This window comes from Bufo gargarizans, chromosome 2 (assembly GCF_014858855.1).
Source record: "Bufo gargarizans isolate SCDJY-AF-19 chromosome 2, ASM1485885v1, whole genome shotgun sequence".
NCBI lineage: Eukaryota > Metazoa > Chordata > Amphibia > Anura > Bufonidae > Bufo > Bufo gargarizans.
Genome location: NC_058081.1, coordinates 343,441,234 through 343,463,346, shown reverse-complemented (window position 1 = coordinate 343,463,346; position 22,113 = coordinate 343,441,234).

Here is a 22,113-nt window from a genome sequence, read left to right as displayed (position 1 = left end):
CTTGCAATGGGAGGAGGGAGGAGTCTGCAAGTCCCACTCAAGACTGTCTGGTATGGCCCAGGCCTCACAGGTGCACCTAAATGTGGCCTGTAGATGGAAAACAGGCACATTTAAATTGGAGTTTATATACCTCCAGGAATCTCTATATATACAAACTGAATGGAATGACGTGGTATAGCAGGAGGTGCTCAAACCCACATGCAGTCGTGCATATATATAGGGGAGCAAATCCTGCACTTGTGGCCCGTTGCTAATGGCAATCCCCAGCAAACATGCATACGGTGGAGGATGCCCGCAGCGAACCACAAGTACCACAATAGACATCCTACACAAGGTAACAATTGTGTGGATGTGATAATCAATATAACAATATAACAAAATAGCAACAGACAGGTGCACTCTGCGGTATTACTAAATCCTCAAACTGGTTTTAAAATTGAGAGATTAGTCAACGGGCCACAAGTGCAGGATTTGCTCCCCTATATATATGCACGACTGCATGTGGGTTTGAGCACCTCCTGCTATACCACGTCATTCCATTCAGTTTGTATATATAGAGATTCCTGGAGGTATATAAACTCCAATTTAAATGTGCCTGTTTTCCATCTACAGGCCACATTTAGGTGCACCTGTGAGGCCTGGGCCATACCAGACAGTCTTGAGTGGGACTTGCAGACTCCTCCCTCCTCCCATTGCAAGCATGGATATATGCTGGAGGTAACTGGTGAGTTGTTTGTGAGTCGGCCTTATGCTCCTGTAATTTGCCCACTGGCTCCTGGTATTTGCCCACTGGCACAGGTAGGAGAGTGTTAGGTCCCGGGCTACTTGAGAAACCTTGTCGCGGTGCCCGGGCTTAGACATGTCCTACTCCGTAGGACATGTTGACTAATCTCTCAATTTTAAAACCAGTTTGAGGATTTAGTAATACCGCAGAGTGCACCTGTCTGTTGCTATTATGTTATATTGTTATTCCAAGATGTGAATTGACTTGTATGGATTGATATAATCTTTGGAGACAAATTCCTCTGAGGTGTTAATTGAATGGAGCAAATTGATAGAACAGTATAAGAGTACACAGGATGGTTGTATTGATGGCTATTCATCATATAAAATATTTATTAATATATCAGTTAACTTTGCTGGCAAAGGGGATACACTTAGAGTGGTATGAAAACTGATTTGTGCGTATTTAAACTGATAAAGACCTAAATGGGCACTGAGAAGTTGGGAATGGGCCCATTGTAAAAAGTCAATCATCAGACGTATACTTAAACTCAAATGAAACTCCCTAATAAACAGTGGCCCACATTAACAAATGTCAAAGCACCTGTTTTGGTGCAAATTGCATCAAATTGTGTTGCAATTTGATGATAGGTTTAGATAAATTATCTATGCCTAGCCCAATAACGAGCATGGCTTACCAGAAAGCAGCATGGCTTTCTGAAAAAGTATGGGTGGCCTATAGAATTGCACTCCAGAATTGTGGAAACATTTTTTACCAAAATTGCTGCACAATTGCTCCACATTTTTTTTATGTAACATCATGCAACAACTCTGATAAATCGGTATAAGAATGGGGAAAGGTTCACTTGTAATATAATGGTTACTGTAATGAGGCAATTTCACACAATTTAATTTAAAGAGGACTTTTCATTACAATAAAAAATCTAAACTAAGTATGCTGACATTGAGAGCGGAGCCCAGGAATCTCCCTGCACTTACTATTATCCCTGGGCGTCGCGGAGAGGTTTTTTTCTCCCAGGCTATGAGCTGAGTGCTGCGATTGGCCAGCCCTACAGCCTAGGAGGAGGAGACGCCCAGGAGAACAAGAGCAGGCTCCTCCCAGTTGAGCCAAAAATCTGAAGATACCGGAGCCTATACCAGGAGAACGGAGCGGCGCCCAGGGATAATAGTAAGTGCAGGGAGATCCCTGGTTGCCGCTCTCCATGTCGGTATACTTAGTTTAGATTTTCTATCGTAATGAAAGGTCCTTTTTAATAGAGAACAGTATCATTAGCAAATTTCTAAACCACATCATTTAATAAATCTGCCTGCATCTACCTGAAAAAAAGCTGTAAAGTCATGGCCACTAGGGGTCTCAATTCCACCTAACTTGCAGTCTACTGCCTATTAGGCTAGATCGATCTCTAGCAACAGAGACACAGAAGATGGTTTACAGGATATGGGGGAGGGTCAGAACTAGCTGAGGTCCAGAGCCTGATAGAAGCACTGCTCCTACACTGCTTCTGAAGACGCTCCTGTGTGTCTGTAGGGGCTAATGCAATGTGTAGTCCCTAATGCACGGGCATCATCTGTGTGGCTGCCCTAGATGGATGCAGACCCATTCAACTTGAATGGGTTCTGTGACGAGTCCAATCTCGCCACATTGCATTGGAGAAGCCTGGTTGCCCGCCTGCTCCCTTTAGACAATGGCCCCATGTTGAAACACTTGATTTTCCCCTGCAAAGACATGAAAGCCGGGTCATTTGGTACTTGCCCTATTTGAACAGTGATACCCCAGATAGCTATTCCATGGAGCCCATTCGCATAACAAAAGACTATGTGAAAGACTTTGGCTCCATGGCGATTCTACTGTATTCGTGTAGTCTGAGTGCCATTCACCTAATATGCACTCAGACCTGAGCTATCTGGGGATATGTTAAATGTCTATGTTTACTGTAATGGTTGTGACATTGTATATTTGAATAGTGATTTCTGTCCTGTTGTCCCCACGTGTACACTGGCAATTTCCCTTTGTCCTGAGATAATTGAATTACTCCTCGGTTGTCTCCAGGGCAGAGAGGAGGAAACCAGGATGCATTGTGGGGATGTATTGTGTCCTGAATTTCTGCTTATCTGTCTTGTGTCACAGTCTTCCATCTGGTCCCTCTAGGGGAGTGTCCACCAGATGGGGACCTGCATAAATACGGGCCGGTAGCCCTCAGTAAAGAGAGATTCTGACCACTGCTTGACCCTCAACACGGCACCTTGTCTCGTTCTTGGGGGGAGTTATTGTATGCTGTTCCAGTTCGACTTCTAGAAGTGTAAACCTTTCATATGGTTTTTCCTATTCGGCTGTATGCAGCATTCATATGGTTTCCAGTTCGGGAGATTGGTGTCTTTAGTAGCTGCCTTTGCATCTGGAAAGGGAATATCTCTTAAACGGCTTTTACCCCCTTTTATGCCTGGGTGCCGTTACAGGTTCATAATCCATCCACACCAAAAAACATAGAACATGTTCTTTTTTTTTTTTGCTGGCAGAGGGATGGACAGAAACCCCACAGAAGCACTCCGTAGTGCTTCCGTGGGGTTCTGTGTCTCCGTTCCGCACCGCACCTTCCGGACTGTGGACCCATTTAAGGGAATGGGTCCGCATCCTTGATGAGGTGCACAAATGGCTGTGCGAACAAGATGTTTACGGGCCACAAGACAGGCACGGCCGGGGAACAGCCCTGTGCATGAGCCCTAAGTCTGATCTCTCGTTCCTTATCAGCTTCTGAGCTCCCTAGAAGAAAAAACTGAGAGCTGGGAAGTGAGGTCTTTGCATACAGTACTGGCAGATTCCATAGAAGGAAGTCACCCACCGCTTTTGAGAGAAATGCATCTAGCTGTGAAGTTAAAACAGGGAATACTATGGCTGAGGAAGACATTAGAGAAGCCTAAAAAAGACCTGTTCATTCACAGTTATGATTCTACAATGTAGCACAGCCATTATGCAATCTGTTTTTAAAACTCAGGTATGCTTTAATATTTTATGCCTTGAGCATGGGGCAAAGCTGGCAGGAGAGATGGGGGGTGGAAGTCACCTGCCATTTTTGGCAGCTGGGTCAGATTAAGCTTGGTGGAGACTCCTGGGTATAACATGTGGTGGGGCCCCCCATTATTTAAATATTTAACGTAGCTGGGCATTCCTGAGCTGCATTCATATCTGCTGGTGCCACACACCTATAACCTTCACATGCCACAGTTGCTCTGTGTTCATTTGGTGGCCAGGCCATAGTCTTGTATAAGACCCTGATCTTCCTCCCAGTCACTTAATAAGAGCATATGAGGCCCTCATGCAGCAACTTCTGGTTGCAGGGATGGACTGTTGCACACTTCCCTCCTCCTCCTCAGGTTTCTTCTGACTTGCCAGCAGCATGGACATTGTGGGATTCACCTCCTTTGACAGTGCTAGCAGTAGGCAACATGGCTATACAATCTATAATAGGAGAGATAATTACAGTTCTCTGAAGATGGCATTGTGTCTCTTTACTCCGGGACAGTGTATAGCACCAGGAGTAAGCAGACTGCAGGTACAGCAGCTGCTCACACCTATTTGGGCCTTAGTTCAGCCTCCTCTAGCATCTGCAGGTTTGAAAGGGGCATCAGTCTGAACCTGAAAATGTGGTGGAGACCCCGCGGTGAGAACCCCAGGTGCTCTCCCCATAATCCGGCTCTGGATTTGTGCCATGCCCAGCAGTTTACTTTTCATAATGGTCAGCCAGACCGGTCATTTTGTAGGCTGGGGTACATTTTTAGCCAAATTTATAATTGTGACTTTTTGTAAAAAGTCACACAAAAGTAGCAAGTGAACTCTAGTTCTCTTGTGTACAAACTGATGGAGCATTTGCAATAAATACAATTAATCTTTACACAGAGATATCACTATGTAATTTGTGTGACAAATTTTACAAATGGCGCAAAACATTTTGGTCATTAGTCACAAAGAAAATGGCTTTAACAGAAACAGATACACACAAAAAAAAGCTGTTGGAAAAGTTGCATATTGATACGTTATCCCCGTTAGACTAGACAGCTTAAAGATGCAAACAAATGTATCACAGTCGCTAATGCAAGATGATAAATATGATGCGCGGATAGGCACGGTCATGTCAGTTTACAGACTTGTTGGTTAGCTTTATTTGTGCTTGAAGTTTTTGGCAAAATATTGGTGCATTTTTGGTGCATGATGTATACCTGCATCTTAAAGGGCTTAGCCAAGATTTTTATATCAATGTCCTATAGTTAAGATAGGTTGTCAATATAAGATAAGTAGAGGTCCAAATCCCTGCTCCCCGAAAATCAGCGGTTGAGGAAGCCGCGGCGCTCACTGGAGCTCTGGGGAGCCCTCACAGCTCACCAAGTAGAGCGCTGTCCATTTGATAATGGTTGTGCTTGGTATCGCATACATTTCGCTTAGTAAACCTCCCCCAATATGCCTGCTGTGTGTGCAGTCTGTATTTAATAGACTAGTGTAGTTATAGGAGAATCATTCAAGTTTCTGTCAGCAGAGATGTATGCATATGGTTCCCTGTGTGGTTACCCCAGAAAGACCTCCTTTGTACGGATTCAGGTAAAACTAAAGACGTGGAACTGGACAGATGGTAAATTGTTCATTCTGTACTACGCTGGGTGTACAGCCAACAAAAGTAGAGAAACAGTTAATTATTATTAGAATATACTGAATACTTCATAATTGGCAGAGGAAACAGCTGTTCCATTATGTCAGCGTTAAAGGCAAAGTAGGATGAAAGCAGCGCTAGAGGAGAATACAATCATATGTCAACAAGAGTCTCATTATCCCACAGCCCATTGTGCTCAGCTCACCTCGGAATAGCTGCATTCATATGGGTCAAACAAATGGTGGAAAATGGATTTGTGATGGGAAAATTCAGACTTCCAGTATCAGAATCAGCCGCAGAGTAGCCTTTCTAACATGGTCAAACTTACAACACGTCACAGCCAACATGCTGCCACCACCGATGGTCAAAACAGTTTTTAGAATTGTACATGTCCTATGCATTTTTTGAAAGTAGACACAATTGCAGACATGGTGCTGTGCCTACAGTGCTTTGCATTTAGGTACAAATTTTAGTTCTGACTTCAAGACAAGCAGATACTTAGGCACAGGCTCAGACTGGCCACAGGGGAAAGGGTGAATCCCCGGTAGGGTCTCAGTCCTTCACCCTCTGCACAAGTGACATAAGGCAGAGTAGATTGACTTTACTACGAATAGACAGGCAGCATACTGCACCTCAGCCAGCCAATGTCCATAAAAGAAACTGGGTGGACTATTTAGCAGCCCAGTTTATTATCACAGAGGCAATGAGTGGCTGAGATGATGTCTAGGTACAGACGTAGACCAGCCAGTATCTTTTTCCCCAGATACCCCCATAATCAATCATCTTGAGTGTCCTGCCACTATGTGAGCAGGTAGCATAGGCATGTAGCTGTATAGTGGGCCCCTAGAATAATTTTTACTGGTGGGTCCTAGGCAGCCCAGTGCTTGGACAGTATCTACCAAGAAGATGCAGAGCCTTGATAGACCTAAAGCTTTATTCACGTCATGCTATGACTATATGTGGAGGTTTTTGGCCTATGTCAGGTGAATGGCGGACTATGTCTAGGAGGTTTCTTGGAGCATATAACAATGGTGTTCACTAAATTTAATGCAAATGCAGCCTAATATGTATAACTTTACAAATTCACAAGGGCTGCATTACTATGACAGACACTGTCTAAGACACAAAGGGGGGGGGGGGGAAATTATTATCCCCCATGCCCTGTGTTTGCAACAGTTTAAAGGCCACCGCGACAAAACTTGGTCGCAAGTGACTTTCCTGAAAAGCGGCTATGTCAAAGGTAAGGAGGGGCTAGGGTTGGACGATATCAGAAATATTCCCACGATAACGATATTAAGAAATTTATTGCGATAACGATATATATATAGCGATAAATGCCCATTTAGAAGAAAAAAAACACTTGCGGCCGCAAGGAGACATTATACTGTATAGGGACAGCCACAAGGAGACGTTACACTGTATGGGGGCAGCCACAAGGAGACGTTATACTGTATGGGGACAGCCACAAGGAGGCGTTATACTGTATAGGGACAGCCACAAGGAGACGTTATACTGTGTGGGGGCAGCCACATGGAGGCGTTATACTGTATAGGGACAGCCACAAGGAGACGTTATACTGTATGGGGGCAGCCACAAGGAGACGTTGTTATGGACTATTGATACAAAATGGATACTTGCTTGTTGAGCTAAGATGGCGGCCAGACATTCTGCCAACACCTATAAACTAGAATCTTACTTTGTGTTTTTATCATGTGTTTCTTTGTGGTTTCTGTTCAGCTCAAGCAAGCAGCTACAAAGAAAGAAGTAACGGTTTCACCCAGGAACAAGGGGGGGAGGGAGAAGGAATTTCCTCTGGCCGTCAAGGTTACAGAAAAGTAGAGAGTTCATAGCCAATAGAAAATATATACTTTATCTTTCACCCCCCCCCTCACTCCCTCCTCTCGTGAAACCCATGTTGTTTTCAGAAATAAACCAGAGATACTGATTAACTCCATGTAGTGAGTTGTCTGTCTGATCTCTCCGTGCACGTATCTTAATTAATTAATTTGGAGCAGTACATCAAATCAAACTGGCAGCTTTGTCAGAACCAGAACAATTTTGGCACCCAACGTGGGGCTCGAGGATTGGACCCTCTGTTCCCGTACCCCCAGAGACCAGACGAGGAGAGGCGCACTAACGGACACCGGGGTCGCAACCCGTGATATGAGGTAGGAAAATTTAGTCATCTTGCCTATAAAGTGTCCCCTGGTGTAGCCTCTTGGTGTTCGTCTGAGGGAGGGGTGCGGAAGCAGTCTGGGACGTCCTCGAGGGCATGAAAGTAAGAACCCCATATGTTTTCTTAAAGTCTTGATGTACTGTGTTGTGCCTATAAGTTGTGAAGACCCTGTTGACAAGTATCATTGACTGAGACACGGAGTTCTCCTGTGTTCCTGTATCGGAGTTCAGCCCGGTGTCTGACTCGAATCTCCATAAAGGGGACGATCACAGATGGGTGGAGAGCGGTTCGCGGTAGCCCAGAGTGTGCTGACCGGAACTCAAAGGTCTTCACGTCCAGTGATTACTCTATGCAGAGGTCTTTAGGCGGCTTCAGTAGGTACGAGAGATAATGGGAAATGAGGAAAGTGTCCCGAAGGGTTACTGTTCACCTGAACAGTACGTGGCGGACAGGAGAGGCAAACGTTTCATAAAAGGATTAAGTAAGTTGGAGAAGAGTTAAAGGTGTCTGTAAAGGAGGCATCCTCATAAAAGGATTAAGTAAGTTGGAGAAGAGTTAAAGGTGTCTGTAAAGGAGGCATCCTATGTAGTGCTACCTGGCAAGTGCTGTTAAACGAGAAGAGAGGGAAGTTAGAAGATGATTAATTGACAGACATGGTCCGTGTGTGGTTGGACTGTAGTAAAGAATTTGAACAGACCGGGGGGGAACTAAATTTTGATGAGAAAAGACAGAGATATTTCTGTAAGCCTGGTGTTGCATTGATACATGACTAGCCACCACCCTATAATGGCGCCGGGAAGAAAGCAGGTGGGTGGACCTGCAAAACATGTGGTCAACAGAATCCCTGCTCCCGTGATACGTGCCTTCCCTGTGGGGTTCCCCACCCACAAAACCACACCTTGGTAACTACTCCCCGGCACGTCCCATCACTTCCCGTGTTAGCTACAGCGCCATCTTGACCCCAGGCAACGCCCATGAACGGACCTTTAATATCATTCGGTCCGGACCCCCCCGTCACTCCTATGTCACCCTTGCCCCTTCCTACTACCTTGTACCCGATGATAAACCCGGACGGTACATTCATGCTACCCCACTCACCTGCCACCCTTACTCCTATAATGGTAGGGGGGCAACCTGATGAAGCAGAACAGGGGGATGCAGACGGTGCTGCAGAATCCACAATGGGCATACAAAATGCACCGGGTAATATGCAGACTCCTTCGCGGGGTACCCCGACAGACTACGGGGATCCGCCAACTTTACCCCTGGCACCACAGTGGACTGTACCCATGACCGTGCGCCCATCACGACGTTCACAAGATCAAATACTGCAGGGTCGGATTACAGAGTTACAAAAGAACTTACAGAAAATTGAGCAGGGAAACCTTGAGACACTGAAAGAAGCCCTAGCACTTAACTGGCCACAGGGACCACCAAAATATGTGTCTTTCACCCCACAACAGTTATTCACCATAGTGAATTTACTGCCTGACCCTGAGACCCATCCCATGCCCTTTTTCAGGAAACTGTCCCAAGTGCATCAAACCTATGGGTGCACATGGTCGGACCTGCAAAGTATAGTGGAAAACAAGACAGGTGAATACTCCTCACTGATAATGGATCAAATCCACATCCCTGAACTTAAAAGGTGCTAACTTTGACCCCCAAGATCATGAGTCTGGAGAATTCTTTATAGAACAACTACAGAAATGGACAAAAGCTAAATTTGCAGATCATTCCAAGCAGATCATTTCACCACACTGCAGGACAGCTGCGGGGGATCAGTTGACCCCCACCTTTTTTTCTTTTCACAGAAATGTTGGTTTCTGCTGTGTTAGTTTAAGCTCCTCTTTCTGATAAGAAACTGTCTTGCTTCTTGGTCTTTGTGGTTTTTACTCAAATTATGTGACACCCACAGATGCCGGATGTCTGACAATAAAATTCTGCACTGATTTATATGAGCAAGGGGATTCGCTGCAAACCATTTTGCACCTCATCCCCAATACTCTCTGGGCCAGAGGACCCCAGGATATTGGATACCTCAATGTCCCACCAGTCACTGTGACCCTGAAGGACCCCAAAGTCCTACCATACAAAGAGACTGGACCCAGTAGCCAGAGAAGCCCCTTCCTGTGTCAGAGCTATCCATGCTGCCAGCTCTCTTCTAAATGTCACATCTGACGTTGTGCTGGGTCATCCCCTCACTATTCTGGCTCCCCTTGACATTTCTGCCATCCTCCAGCAGACTCAACCTAAACACCTCACTGCACAGCGCCACCTCCGGCTTCAGTGTAGTTTGCTTCTGCCAGATAATGTCACGATTCAGAGGTGCCACATCCTCCATCCTGCTGCACTCCTTCCTCTTCCAAGGGGGGAGTATAATGGAGATTCTGAAGATTTTATTGATCTACAGGCACACTCGAGCTGACACCTCTGAAGCCAGAGGAAACGCCCTAGCTGACCAAGCTGCGAAGGAAGCAGCAGTGAAAGAGGAAAGAGTCCAGTCAGACCAGATTATGATAACACAGGAAGACCTGGGACAAGAAGAAATCACATGGGACCTCCTGAAACAAATACAGAAACAGGTACACGCCACAAGAAAAATTGGATTGGCTAAAAGAGTCAGCCCAAGAAGAGAAAGAATCTGGACTGTGGACCCAAGGAAGGAGAGCATCTCTGCCCAAAGCTCTCTATCCTCTGATAGCTTCAATAGCTCATGGGCCCACCCACCAATCTAAGACCATCATGAAAGAACTAATAGACAATGGCCCCAGGGATAACCCCTGTCCTGGTGAGGCATACTCAGTCTTGCCTCATCTGTGCGCAGTGCAACCCGGGAAGACCTGAGCCTACACCAACCAAATGTCTCCCCAAAGCCCAGTACCCGTTCCAACGGATTCAAATTGACCACATCCAGATGCCAATGTGCCAAGGGTTTCAATATGTGCTAGTAGTGATAGACTTGTTCTCTGGGTGGCCAGAAGCCTACCCCGTCCGAAACCAGACAGCAACCACTACTGCAAAAAAACTGATGCAGGAGCTTGTCTGTAGGTTCGGAGTACCTGAGGTCATTGAGAGTGATCAGGGCCCAGCATTCACTGCTAGATTAACCCAAGAAGTCTGGAAGATGGTAGGGTCACACTTAGCCTATCACACACCCTACAGACCCCAAAGCAGCGACAAAGTCAAACGACTGAACGGGGTACTGAAGTCCAAGATGCTGAAAATGACTGGGGAGACAGGGCTCAGTTGGGTACAATGCCTGCCAATAGCACTATTTTCAGTTAGACACACCCCTAGGCCTCCACACCAAATTTTGTTTAGGACACGGCCTAGGATGGGACAGTACTTCCCACAGCAATTGCAAATGCATTATGAATCTGTTGCTAAATATGTGATTGCCCATAGTAAACAATTGTCTAATATATGTGCACAAGTTTTCTCTTCCATTCCAGATCCTGACTCCCTAGAGGGAATACACACTCTCAAACCTGGAGAGTGGGTGGTGGTCAAGAAACACGTCAGAAACGCCCTCGAACCACGATACAAGGGGCCTTACCAGGTGTTGCTGACTACCCCGACCTCTGTGAAACTCGATGGAGGCTTACCTGGATCCACACCTCACATTGTAAAAGAGTAAAGGCTGTCCCGACGACCCTGGAACAATAAGCCATGAGGATTCACATACTGATCATGACTTTGACAGTGGGCATATCTGCAGTGTTCACGCCACTGGGTGATGAATGGGACAATTCACTGACACGGCACCATCAAATTCTAGTCCAGGGGTTGAGACACTCAGATTGTTGGATCTGTACCCACAGTCCCGTGAGTTCAACCAGTATGCCTTATGTTGCAATTCCCTTGGAACTTTCTGAACTGATTGACCTGTCTAATTCTACCATATTTCTCACTAGCATACACCAAGTTAAATCCAGTACAAACAAGGACAAGGAAGTAGCCTTACCTGTTGCAGGGTGGGCAGATGCCCCATGGCTCATGATAAACAGATCAGGACCCTCGGTAGATTATAGCTCTACTCCTTGGCAAGAGGGACACTGGGCTAATGTCACATGTTTTCCTAGCTGGACACACTGTTATTGTCTCCAAGTACAAACCAAAGGTATGACATTTAGTCCACACATACACTCAGGTTGCAATGATTCAAAAACAGACAGCCACGTGCAGTGTATTGGTGTAGATGCTGAGAACGGAAAGGATCTGCCCTGTAACAACCGTACTGTACAGGATCTCCTGACAGGTATATTAGCTAACGACACCGAAAGTCAGTCAAAAGGATATGAGTTGGCGAAAGGGACACAATTAGCCAAACTAATTACCCGATTATTCAATGGCACAGCAGTAGCAGTTCCAGACGACATATACTTAGTTTGTGGACACAAAGCATACAAATGGTTATCCGAGAATGTCACAGGACTGTGCACCATCGCCAGGCTTACTCCTGCCACCTTTATAGTACCACACTCTGAAATTGGCATAAATGCAGTACCTAAACACACCTTGTATCATAGGGCCAAAGATAACACACCCAGACCAAATGGCAAGCCACATGTAGTAGAGATGAGCATTACCAACAAAATTGTTAGTTCCATCTTCATATATCCCATGATAGCGCAGATGTGGGATCATCTGGTAGTAGCAACAGACCTGGATGACCAAATATGGGAAGAGATGAGACTTATGAATACCTCAAACATTGTGCAAAACCAGTTAATCATTGTCACCAACCAACACACATTAGTTCTAGATTATGTTACAGCTAAAGATGGAGGTATGTGCCAGGTTGTGGGACCCTCTTGTTGCCATTACATAGACCCGCAGGGTAATTTGCAAGTTAAGGTGGGTATAGAGAAAATGGCGGATTTAAGAGATAAATGGCTGGACTGCACATAAAGCTGGTAAAGATACATGGTGGTCTGATACCTTCTCTTCCCTTAACCCCAATAACTGGTTCAAAGGTATTGGGGGTTGGCTCATGGGAATTGTCCAGGTAATATTGCAGGTAGCCCTAATAATACTGGTGATATATGTAGTGATTAAGCTCGTTCTTATTTGTGTGACCCGCTTTTCAAAAGAATGAAGAAAACTGATGAACGACCTATTATGCTCCTCTACGATGAGGAAGGACAGAAGGAAACATCGTTCAACACAGCTCCCCCTCCTCACAATGATGCCTGGCTGAGATAGGGTGAGATGAATGCCAGGGTATTACCACAAGTCCGAGCAACCGGGAGCCTACCTATAAGGGGTAGGTTGTCGCCACTGCGGGTGAAGAGGATACGAATGGTATGCCCAGGGGATTCGCTAGGAGAAGGGAAAGTCTACAATCAAGTCTCCAAGGGGGGACTGTTATGGACTATTGATACAAAATGGATACTTGCTTGTTGAGCTAAGATGGCGGCCAGACATTCTGCCAACACCTATAAACTAGAATCTTACTTTGTGTTTTTATCATGTGTTTCTTTGTGGTTTCTGTTCAGCTCAAGCAAGCAGCTACAAAGAAAGAAGTAACGGTTTCACCCAGGAACAAGGGGGGGAGGGAGAAGGAATTTCCTCTGGCCGTCAAGGTTACAGAAAAGTAGAGAGTTCATAGCCAATAGAAAATATATACTTTATCTTTCACCCCCCCCCTCACTCCCTCCTCTCGTGAAACCCATGTTGTTTTCAGAAATAAACCAGAGATACTGATTAACTCCATGTAGTGAGTTGTCTGTCTGATCTCTCCGTGCACGTATCTTAATTAATTAATTTGGAGCAGTACATCAAATCAAACTGGCAGCTTTGTCAGAACCAGAACAACGTTATACTGTATGGGGGCAGCCACAAGGAGACGTTATACTGTATGGGGACAGCCACAAGGAGACGTTATACTGTGTGGGGGCAGCCACATGGAGGCGTTATACTGTATAGGGACAGCCACAAGGAGACGTTAAACTGTATGGGGGCAGCCACAAGGAGACGTTATACTGTATGGGGGCAGCCACAAGGAGACGTTATACTGTATGGGGGCAGCCACAAGGAGACGTTATACTGTATGGGGGCAGCCACAAGGAGACGTTATACTGTATGGGGGCAGCCACAAGGAGACGTTACACTGTATGGGGGCAGCCACAAGGAGACGTTACACTGTATGGGGGCAGCCACAAGGAGAAGTTACACTGTATGGGGGAAGCCACAAGGGGACGTTATACTGTGTGGGGGCAGCCACAAGGAGACGTTACACTGTGTGGGGGAAGCCACAAGGAGGCGTTACACTGTATGGGGACAGCCACAAGGAGGCGTTATACTGTATGGGGACAGCCACAAGGAGGCGTTATACTGTATGGGGGCAGCCACAAGGAGACGTTACACTGTATGGGGGCAGCCACAAGGAGACGTTATACTGTATGGGGGCAGCCACAAGGAGACGTTACACTGTATGGGGGCAGCCACAAGGAGACGTTATACTGTATGGGGGCAGCCACAAGGAGACGTTATACTGTATGGGGGCAGCCACAAGGAGACGTTATACTGTATGGGGGCAGCCACAAGGAGACGTTATACTGTATGGGGGCAGCCACAAGGAGACGTTATACTGTATGGGGGCAGCCACAAGGAGACGTTATACTGTATGGGGGCCACAAGGTGACGTTATACTGTATGGGGGCAGCCACACAGAGACGTTATACTGTATGGGGACAGCCAGGCAGCCACAAGGAGACATTATACTGTATGGGGACAGCCAGGCAGCCACAAGGAGACATTATACTGTATGGGGACAGACAGGCAGCCACAAGGAGACATTATACTGTATGGGGACAGACAGGTAGCCACAAGGAGACGTTAATTGTTATACTTTTATATGTAATTTTTCACCATTTTGGGTATCTGTAACTAGTCGATTGACTTCTAGTAACAACAAAAACATTACAGGGTTAATTCTGTACCAGAACGAGTGGTTTTAATCTTGTGTATCATCTCCTACTAGAGGGTGTATTGCAGGCTGTAAGCATAAGTGTTGGTGGCGCTCCTGTCCTGCGTAGCCTCGCCTGTCATCTGATTCTGACGTCAGTGGGCGGAGACTGCATTATGGGAGCCTGCATGGAGGAGCCGGGGTAGCCGCTGCGGGCAGCAATTGGTATGGAATCATGCTGGGGCGGGCGGGCGGCCGCATATTTTGAAGAGGTCAGCGGACATGACCGCTTCTATGACGTCACAAAATACAGCGGTAATTAGGAAACAGCGATATCGCTATATCGCAGTTTTTTTAAATACCGCGGTATATCGTGATACCGGTATATCACCCAACCTTAGGAGGGGCTGGAGCCAGCGGCCCAGGCATAACTATTAGGGGTGGGCGAATCGAGCTTCGGATCCAAGATCTGAAGTCAATTCTTCAAAAACTTGACTGGGACTCCATGTATGTACACTCTGCATGTGTTGTAATCTTTCCTTGGCCTAAACATTTTATATTTCTAAGGCCTCATGCAAACAGCGGGTTGGCAATATGCAGGGCACCACCCATGTGCTCGCCACATCAAGGATGCAGGCCCATTAATTTTGGTTCGCAATCCAGAGCTGCGGTGCGGAACCCCACTCCGTAGTGCTTCCGTGGTGTTCCTGTCCGTGCCTCTGCACCGCAAAAAAAAAATAGAACAATTTTTGGGCGGTGCAGACAGATCACGGACCCATTCAAGTAGAATGGGTCTTGATCTGTCCCGGCCGCCACATTGACGTTGCCCATAAGGCCTAACAATGCTAAGATCATCAAACTCATTAAATAAAATTCATGCATTCTTAATAAGGCAAAACACAATTAACCCCCTCGTATTGTCTTACCCAGGCTCCATTTATTATTGATTTCCTTACAAACAATTTGTTTAAAATAAGAATACCAACATCACAGGTTCAACAGTAATTATAACAAGACACACAACGCTTCAATAATATATTAAACAACGATTCACAGTTAGATATAAATTAAGTCTTTCAGTATTGTTACCGTATGTAACAAATCCATTTACACCATAAGGCCCCGTGGTCTTCGAAATCAATAGGATGAACATAGTCCATTGAAACAATGCAATTAATGCAACCGACGCTTTAGGAAAGTAACTATTAAGTCAATTTGATCGGTATTTAGCATGTCCAAACATGACATGTATTTTTGGCTTAAAATATACCATTAAAAGGGAACGGTCTCCATAAAAATGCAGTACAATCTTGAGGCAGCATGTTATAGAGCAGGAGCAGCTGAGCAGATTAACATTTGGTTTTGTGGGAAAAGATTCAGTAAAATTGTATTCATTAAAATCTCTGCTCTTTCTGACTTCAGCTGTACACAGGGGCGGTGTTATCAGTGGGTTTAAACCTCTGCCCTTAGGGAGGTCCAATTAGTGACTGACTTACTCCGCATGACTAAGCATATGGGAAGGCTGTGAGTCACTGATAGGACAGATATCGACTCCTAAGCATAGAAATAGGAGGGATTTAAATGAATAAATTACAAGTTTTTCCTATAAAACTACATATCAATCTGCTCATCTCCTCCTGCTCTAGTACAGGTTCTCTTAAGAGTGACTGTTTTGAAGTATTTCATACCATAGTAGGTAGTTGAACTAGGATTTCTTTGGTCCCCCTCTGCAATCAAGTGTAACCACAGATTTTAGGACTCATGTACTCCTCATACAGAGGTGCATCCATGGCTGTTGTCCCTTTCTACAGAAACCGAGCCTGCAGTGTTGGTAACTCAACAGAAATATCCAATGAATTGGCTTTGGACAGCAAAAACTGTATTTTCAAAGCACCATCACAATCATGTCAAAAAGACTCTTAAAGACTGATACTTGTAACAATGTTTCCTGGTGCAGATGTATCCGACCCCTTTACAGCAGAAGACTGAAGTACAGTACGTGAACAACATAATTAAGAACTTTATTTACTGGACAGAAAATAAACTCACAGGAATACGTAGATATGTCATAACTGTATGCTATGTTGTTCTTCCCAACTTTTGTTGGCTCTTTTTTATTGTACAATGTTGTAAAATGTTTAATAAAAAATGATCTGATTAAAAAAAAAAACTGTATGCTATAAGACATGAGGCAAGCAGACGTATCTACCTACACAATGTATATGGAGAGAAGATTAAACAGACTGAAAATATGAAAGACAAGGATTTATTGCAGATTATAAGTAAGAATGTAGTTAAAGGGACATTCCCATCTGAGACATTGGGGGCCTTTTGCTTAGATACGAGCCCCCTAAAGTGAGTGCATCGCACAAGCACAGCCACCCTCCATTCACAGCTATGGGAGTTCTGAAAATAGTAGAGGTGGCCGTACATGTTCAGCACACTCTCCATTAATTTCAGCGGCCCATTCTGGAGATAGTAACAGGTCCCAGAGGTGGGACCCATGTCTGACACTGGTGGCATATCCTAGCGATATCCCATCAATGTCTGAGAAGGGTATAACCCTTTAGGTATGAGAATACCACAACTCCTCTTACAATGGCCATTTGGATACCAACACTAAGGATTTTACCACCATGTATATTCGGACATACAGAGAATGTAGAAGAAACCAATCTGTATATATATATATATATATATATGTATAAACACAAAACAATAATTCCAATTTAGAGGAATCCATACCTGGGGACAGAGAATTTGAGCTGCAAGAAGAATGGCTTTTAGTTACCCTAAAGGCTTCATTCACACTTAACAGTAACTTTCATCAGGCTTTAAGCCAAGATGAGGAGTGGATTTAGAAAAAAGAAATAGTATAAATGCTTTCAGCATATTTTTTTATTTTTCTGTGTTTAAAGGGCTTCTGTCAGCCCACTAAACAGTTTTTTTTTGGGGGGTTAATATTAATCCCTACACTGCGAGCTCCCTGTACATATGCTAAATATTCATTTTGGTTCTGTAGATTTTGTTAAAAAGCAAGTTTTATAATATGTAAATTACCTTGCTACCAGCAAGTAGGGCGGCTACTTGCTGGTAGCAGCCGCATCCTCCGCTGCTAATGACGCCCCCTCCGCTGTGTGATTGACAGGGCCAGGGAATGGGACCGTTCTCTGCTGGCCCTGTTTGAATTCAAAATCTCGCGCCTGCGCCGTACCTGTCTTTAATCGGCGCAGGCGCACTGAGAGGCGGCCGCTCTGTCGGCCGCTCCATCCTCAATGCGCCTGCGCCGATGACGTCACATCTACACCCGGCGCAGGCGCATTGAGGATGGAGCGGCCGAGAGAGCGGCCGCCTCTCAGTGCGCCTGCGCCGATTAAAGACAGGTACGGCGCAGGCGGGATATTTTGAATTCAAACAGGGCCAGCAGAGAACGATCCCGTTCCCTGGCCCTGTCAATCACACAGCGGAGAGGGCGTCATTAGCAGCGGAGGATGCGGCTGCTACCAGCAAGTAGCCGCCCTATTTGCTGGTAGCAAGGTAATTTACATATTATAAAACTTGCTTTTTAACAAAATCTACAGAACCAAAATGAATATTTAGCTTATGTATAGGGAGCTCGCAGTGTAGGGATTATTATTAACCCCCCAAAAAAAAACGGTTTAGTGGGCTGACAGAAGCCCTTTAAGATTCATGCCTATTTTCTGCTAACAAACCACCCCAACCCTACAAAAGAAACCATCATTTTATTTTTTCATTGATGGATGATTTTGACTTTGTTACTTGCATTTTGTTTTTATGGAGTTCAGAGTGCGGTAAAAATGACACGTTTATACGGCGATACCAAATTAAGGCTAGGTTCACCACTGCAGCATTTTCCTGTTCCGATATTGAAATAGAAAAATTAAACAAAAGTAAGTAGATGAGAATCTAGTTTTATGTACTTTTCTTTGTTTCAGTACTTTTGGACAATAACACCGTTTCAACATTTTTTTCTTCTTGTTGTAGATTGATAGGTTGTGTTTGATGGCTTTTAGTTTTCATTGGCACCAACTGGGGTACGTTTAGTTTTAATTAACTAAAAACAGCAGTTCTGGCACTGGTTCATTTATGGTGTTCACTGTGCAGGGTAAATGTTTATCATTCGGGTTGTTACGGATGTGGTAAAACGAAATATGTCTCTTTCCAATAATTAAAGTATTTTTACAGAAGCTTTTATTTTCCTATAAACTGTATTGATTTTTTTATTACTTTTTTCCCCACCAGTCCAACTATAGGACTTGACCTTCCCCTTGCATCCATTTTTGGCGTTAGGGAACAAGCAATTTTTTTCATTTTTTGATCGTTGTCTTCCAAGAGCTATAATTTTTTTATTTTCCTATCAATGCAGCCATATGGGGACCTGTTTTTTTTTTTTTTTTATTGCGAGAAAGGTAGTTTTTTTTTAATGCACCATTTTAAGGTACATATCACTTACTAACTTTTATTAACTCTTTCTAGGGGAGATGGGAAAAACAGCAATACTGCCACTGAGTTTACATCCCAAGAACCATAACTTGTACTTTTCATCTGTATCATTTTTGGGTACATACCACTTTTAGATCGCTATTTATTCGTTTTTTGTGGCGAATAAGCAAAAACAGCAATTCTTAAATTTTCCTACATATAAGATAGAACATGTCCTTTTCTTGTCTATTTTGCAGACAAGAATAGGCATTGTTAAAATGGATCCACAAAAAATAGATACAATAGGGACACCAAAAGGAAGTCATCCGTATTTTGTTTTGTACATCCACATTTTGCGGACTACAAAATACATACAGTGGTGTGAATGCACTCCAATTGTGTAGCGTGGGTCGCTACAGACACGGTAATACCATATGTGTGCAGAGAATTTTATTTTTGCCTTTTTTGTTTTCATTAAAAAGCATATATTTTTTTTCAATGGAAAAGGGTGTATTTTTTAACTTGGATTTTTTAAAATGAAACTCTTAAACTATTTAATAGTCATTCTTCTGATCGCTTCCATAATTCTTTGGACTACTTCTGCACGGCAGAGAATTATATTGTCAATGCTATACTAACAGTCACCAGAAGGCTGCGATAGAGAGGTGCAGCCTGTAAGAATACACTGCAGGCAGGGCTGGTGCCTTCATTAGGCCCCAGGCTTCAGTGTCACAGGCCCCAGGCTTCAGTGTCACAGACATCAGCACCCTGTGATCTTTGCGAATGGGAGATCGAGGGAGTCTGCTCCCTCTGTAACTGCTTAGATGCTGTGGTCACTATTGATTGTGGCATCTAAGGGGTTAAATTGCCTGGACTGGCGTTTCCGCTCATGTGAGAGCCGGGCCGCCAACACTCCATTGCACAGGAGATCCGTGCAGTTCTAGGCCATCATAGAAAGCTGGCAGTCTAGGAATAAAGCCCCTTAATGACCCCCGTAGAATCTCATATTAGCGGTCATTAAGGCTGGGTTCACACCTGAGCGTATTCGATAAGCGCTGTTTACAGGTGTTTTTATTGGGCGTTTTTGAGGCGTATTTTGGAAACACGCGTCGTACGCGCGTTCTTGCCATTGACCACAGAGGCGTACAATGAAAAACAGAGGTGTTACGCACGACAATACGCCCCAAAGAAGCTCCTGTACTTCTTGGGGTGTAGGGCGTTTTACAGCGCGTTCATACGTGCTGTAAAACGCTCAGGTGAGAACCATGCACATAGGAAAACATTGGTTTTTGCGTGTTGAGCGTTTTACAGCACGTAGGAACGTGCTAAGGTGTGAACCTAGCCTAAGGGGTTAAAGGAAATCTGTCACCAGGATCTTGCAATTGTCTGTGGTGACAGACGAGTAGTACTAGAGATAAGGAGTCCAGATCGCTATTTTTTATTTTTCTACTGCCCCCCATTCCCTCACTATGCTGAAGTACATTGTCGGAACTTACACCGTTAGTCCTCTCCATTATGTTAGCATGAACAGCAGTCCAGACTGTGTATTTCAACACAATGGAGGGGCAAGAAGAGAATAAAAAGTAGTGCTCTGGACTCTTTTATATGCAGTACATGAGTAGTACTACAGATACAGTCCAAAATCATGGCAATAGATTCCCTTTAATACCAACGTAGTGTATCACTGCAATGTGCTATTAAAGTGGTGTGCACCATGTGAATTGTGGCCATGAAATAGGAAGTCTCAGGATGGGAAGGGGCTTAAAAACAATTGATAAAAACATGTTGATCAAGTGTGAACGAAGTCTTTTGTGAATTTTAACACTTTGCCTGCTTCAGCCATTATGGTCAAAATAAATATTAAATCTGTACAAAGCAAGTCCCAACTAGTGGAGGCTGCAGGCAACCACTTATTTAAAGGGGTTCTCCACCTACAGATACTGATGACCCATCTATGTTGTCATCAATAGAAGATCAATGTGGGTCTGACAGATGGCACCCCTCCCAATCAGCTCTTTGATGTAGCTGCCAGAGACGGAAGCAGAAGGCAGCTCAGCTCCCATTCACTTGTACAGTCGCAAGGCTGCTACACAGTGGAGATAGCCTTCTTCTTCTGGCTCCGTCCACTCTTCTGTCTGTGGCAAACAACTGATCGATAGTCTGACCACCACCGATCTGATATTGACAAGCCACCTGAAAGATAGATCATCAATATCTAGAAGGTGGACTTTAATGTCATTTTCATTTACCTTTGAGGCTGCCTGACACAAATCACAGGACTTCACAAATGGAAAGATACATTAAAAAAATTGCCATGTCATAGTCAACTGTGATGGGCATGTCAACCACCAACTACAGAAAATATCTTTATCCCCAAGAAATATGCTGCCCATGCTTTTCCATAGATTTATTTTTAAATTGTCATTTATACTACTGTATATCTATTGAGATTTATTTTGCTTACAGTGTATATCTTATCTCTCACGATACCCTATTTGTCAAAGCATTTAGGTAAAAGTGCCAAATGCAATATTAAATAAAACTACATTCAACTGAAAATCACTCTATTTTTACATAAATGAAAATAATAAAAAGAAAATTGTTGCTCAATACAGGTGAAACTCGAAAAATTTGAATATCCTACAAAGTTCATTTATTTCAGTAATCCTACTTAAAAGATGAAACTAACATATGAGAGACTCATTACATGCAAAGCGAGATATTTCAAGCCTTTATTTGGTATAATTTGGATGATTATGGCTTACAGCTTATGAAACCCCAAAGTCACAATCTCAGGTACCCTTTAATCAGGGGGTATGGATTAATTAGCTGACTAGAGTGTGACACTTTGAGCCTAGAATATTGAACCTTTTCACAAAATTGTAATTTTAAGCTGCATTACTGAAATAAATGAACTTTTGCACAATATTCGATTTTTCGAGTTTCACCTGTATATGCCAAGGTTTATAACTCATCAAGCGAGGTAATAAAATATAAAATCTCATCTACTGGTTTCATAGGCGGGGGGGAATGTATTTCTAACGAGTCAATAAATTTGGTGGATTCCTTTGAATGGACTGGCTTGAAGGGGTATTCCTGCATTAAAAAAAAAAAAAAAAAAAAACAATCACCTGCTTAGTGCTCCTCAGTATTTCAGGACAAATAATCTGTCCACCGGTGTGTAAGTATCTGGTTGG